General features: G+C 30.0%; 1 long non-coding RNA gene across 1 annotated transcript; it reads right to left on the minus strand.

The window, feature by feature from the left end:
* Positions 1 to 2571: 2571 nt before the first annotated feature.
* Positions 2572 to 3546, minus strand: LOC127536402 (uncharacterized). Its single transcript, XR_007945398.1, has 2 exons — positions 3182 to 3546; positions 2572 to 3025 (listed from the first exon to the last, which is right to left on the minus strand). It is a non-coding gene; the product is annotated as an uncharacterized LOC127536402 (long non-coding RNA).
* Positions 3547 to 4780: the final 1234 nt, after the last annotated feature.

The raw sequence follows: 4780 nt of genomic DNA on the forward strand, positions 1-4780 counted from the left end.
AATGTTCTCTCCTTTCAGAGTATTGTTGAAACACTGCAGATAGATTTCACAGGAAACCCAAAGGTCCTTTATTCAGTTCTATTAAATAAACCTTGTTTATATATATATATATATATATATATATATATATATATATAAATATATATATATATATATATATATATATATATATTTATGTGTATATATATATACATATATACACATGTGTATATATATATATATATATATATATATATATATATATATATATATATATTTATATATATATATATATTTATGTGTATATATATATATATATATATATATATTTATGTATATGTATATATATATATATGTATATATATATATATACACATAAATATATATATATATATATATATATTTATGTGTATATATATATATATATATATATATATATATATATATTTATGTATATGGCATGCCGTTTAGGAAATTATATATATAATGAAACTTGATATATATATAATGAAACTTGATATATATATAATGAAAGTCGATATATATATAACGAAACTTGATATATATATAATGAAACTTGATATATATATAATGAAAGTCGATATATATATAATGAAACTTGATATATATATAATGAAACTTGATATATATATATAATGAAAGTCGATATATATATAATGAAACTTGATATATATATAATGAAACTTGATATATATATATATATATATATATATATATATATCGACTTTCATTATATATATATCAAGTTTCATTATATATATATCAAGTTTCATTATATATATATATCGACTTTCATTATATATATATATCAAGTTTCATTATATATATATCAAGTTTCATTATATATATATCAACTTTCATTATATATATATCAACTTTCATTATATATATATCAAGTTTCATTATATATATATCAACTTTCATTATATATATATCAAGTTTCATTATATATATATATCGACTTTCATTATATATATATATATATCAACTTTCATTATATATATATCAAATCTTTTTTCCTACCGAGCCCCGGAAGGGACATGTCCGTATGGCGAAGCGACAATGAAGGACACTCACCCGGACGAGAATTTTATTGAGTTTTATTTTGAAATCGGCCTGAAATACACAGACATTCAAGCAGTGCGATGCGCTAAGAGTCTGCCATGCAGACCAGCGATCCTGATAATGGTAAGTTTTATTTCTCCAACATCCTGCTGTTATCCTACTATGAATACGCTAGCTACAACAGTCCCACATCAGTATTATGAACGTTCCGCCAGCTAACGCGGTCCGGACACCGGATCACTGATTAGAGGTTGGCGTTGAACTATTGTTTGCCAGCCAGTTAGCCGCTGGTAAGCTAACAAGCTATGAAACAACTCCTTATAAAACCGGAGGAAAGCAGCAGCAATATTTCAGTCCAACACCTGTATTCAGAACCTCCCACGCTGTTACACAATGACCCATTAATCATATTACTGAACTATATGGTTATCATTGAAATTTTCCTTGAAGAACCAGTGAACTCTTTGCGAACACATTTTAATTTATGTGTTGATTATGTTTCGTATCAGTAATACAAGTCTAAAAAACTGATTCAAATGATCAAGTTAACACAATGAAGTAAAGAGTACTGGTAATCTGCAGCTATTTTCATAATTTCAAGGTAAAATTCTGATGTGTGATTTTCTAGCTTTGCAGATGTGGAAATCCAATGCACTGATTTCTTATACACAGATGCTTTTGGTGTTTTTTGTTGTAAAATAAAACAAGGCATTTATCACTGTTGGAAATTATTACAGGTATTATTTGTAACACTTTCTAACATTGTATGGACAAAGCAATAAATCAGTTAATGGATAAAATCATTTGTATTACAGATGCTATCAACAGCATGTCTTGTTCATTTTATTTAGTTGTCGGCCTTGGATGATGAGGTCCAGTTACCAGGAGCACTAGTCTGCAGCTTACTGGTTCCGTCCTGCAGCTCCTCCACGCCGTCCTCCTCTCTACAGACCAAATCAAGTAAGATCTGTTTAGACTATGCAGACATCAACATGATCAGTATGTTATCTTTTGACCCATCCTAAAATCACAAAATAGAACATTTACTTTAAGTTAACTGTGTTTATGAAAATAGAAAATAATTACTGACAACTAGTACTTTTTGGTGCTTTTATGCAGGAAAGGGGAACCAGGAAGCTGCTTTGGATCCTCTGCAGTATCTGGAGAGGTCAGAGGAACGGTTCTTGGAACAGATCGGAAGACACCAAGACGTGACCTCTGCCATTCTCCAGAACATCCAGAAGATGAATGAAAACCTTGGTTGCACTGATGGGACGCATGGCGTCGGTGCTGGAGCAACTGTCCCAGAATTAAACTGCATTGTTGACTATTGGCTTTTCTAGAAAATAAATCTTTTTTAGTACTTCACCTGTTTTGTATTTTACTCATGCACTTTGGGTGAATAAACAGAAATTTGTGATGAGAGATGCAAATTTTGTCTATAATCTACAGAGACTTTATTCAGTGTTCAGTGCACACTTTTGTTACACACATTTTGACAGATAAGCAGTTGTGCTTTTCAAGCAGATTTTAGTCAGAAACATCAGTAGCATATGTTTTTTTTTACTGTTACACCAATCTAGGTAGATAAACTGCACTACTGCAGCAGACATATTATTGAAATGTGCTTCTATTATGTGTCTACATACACTGCTCACAAATAGTTATTCAACTTTTGGGTGAAATTGATGGAAAATATAAAAAGTGCATGCTTTAGTGATATATCATAAAAATAGGGTATTTAACTAGAAACATGCAATAGTGATTTCCTCATCTCAAAAAAATTTATTGAATCAAAAGCTAACAACAGTGGAGGGTATGTCACAATAAAAATGTCTCAGTTTGGACAGAACAGCAGCCTTCAGCTGAAATCCAGTACAATTGTGTCCCACCAGTGGCGTGATCATGGATGTGTCCAGGCAGCAGCTGACCTCTGCCTCGTAATTAGCCTTAAGACCAGCTATAAAGATAAACATAGATATTATCATTATCATCAACATATGGTGCATGTGTTTAACCTTTAAGCTATGTAGGGATGCAAATGTAGTCGAAGCTAAGTAGCTAAGCTAATGCTAACACGTTCAGTGTTCAGAATCAAAACATCTCTAAAAATTACCTGTTTTCTCAAACGTAGTCGCCGTTCCCTGTGACAACCATGAAGACAGATAATCACAGAAGAGCTCATCTGAAGAGCAAATGTCCAATAAGGTTCCTGTTTTTGTTTGCCATGTCCTTCCAGAGCTCAGTAGGAAAAAGTCTGAATATATGGAATGAAACTTTGAATAGATGGAATGAAAATCTGAACATTCTATATTCCGACTTTCATTATATATATATCTCAACTTTCATTATATATATATCAACTTTCATTATATATATATCAAGTTTCATTATATATATATCAAGTTTCATTATATATATATCGACTTTCATTATATATATATCAAGTTTCATTATATATATATCAAGTTTCATTATATATATATCGACTTTCATTATATATATATCAAGTTTCATTATATATATATATCAAGTTTCATTATATATATATCGACTTTCATTATATATATATCAAGTTTCATTATATATATATCAAGTTTCATTATATATATATCAAGTTTCATTATATATATATCGACTTTCATTATATATATATCAAGTTTCATTATATATATATCGACTTTCATTATATATATATATCAAGTTTCATTATATATATATCGACTTTCATTATATATATATCAACTTTCATTATATATATATCAAGTTTCATTATATATATATCGACTTTCATTATATATATAATTTCCTAAACGGCATGCCATATATGTATATGTATATATATATATATATATATGTATATATATATATATATACACATAAATATATATATATATATATATATATATATATATATATATATAATTACCTCCATCTAATTAGATCAATTTTCTGTTTTGAGATTAGAAGTTGAGTTTAGTCGACTAAATGTGGAACCAATTGTATGTTTTATTTTATCAATTGTGTATTTTAACTAGAAAGCCCTTTAGTCACCCTGAGTGTTGTAAAGTGCTCCATAAATAAATTTTGATTAAGGTCAACCTCCAGCCTTCACACAGTTACAGCAGGACAGTTTTGCAACAGTAAGCAGCAGTGAAGTCAGATATTCAGGAATATCCTTCTAATATGGGGGTGAGAGAGGTTATTCAACCCTCAGCCCATGTGTCTCATGTTGATGGTCCACAAATCCACAGAAATCAGAATCAACTGACTTGTCTAGATCAGTGAACTCTACTCAGGCTGGGTTTACAGGAGTAATATGCATTTAACACAGATGCTGTATTTTAGTTTATGTTTTATTTTACAATTCAGTCTGTTCAGCCTGTCTGGCTGCCAGTGTGTGTGTGATAGTGAGATAAAGAGAGAGTAAACTCTGGGTGTTGTCCGACTAAAGTCAGATTTTATGTCAGGTATAAAGATCATCAGGCTGATAAAGTTATCTTCTGCATGTCTGCAGAATAGACAGCAGAAGAACTCAGGTTGAGCACAACTTCTGAGTCTTGAATACTTGAAAACTTCACAAACAGTTTTTGTTACACTGTTAGCAGCCTCAGATTTTAGAGATTTTTGGGGAATTTAAACCTCACTGTAATGTATGAACATGTAGTATATGTGTATCAGCTGAGAATGCTGCTAAACAACTTCGTTATCAGTG

This window comes from Acanthochromis polyacanthus, chromosome 12 (assembly GCF_021347895.1).
Source record: "Acanthochromis polyacanthus isolate Apoly-LR-REF ecotype Palm Island chromosome 12, KAUST_Apoly_ChrSc, whole genome shotgun sequence".
NCBI classification, from domain to species: Eukaryota; Metazoa; Chordata; class Actinopteri; family Pomacentridae; genus Acanthochromis; species Acanthochromis polyacanthus.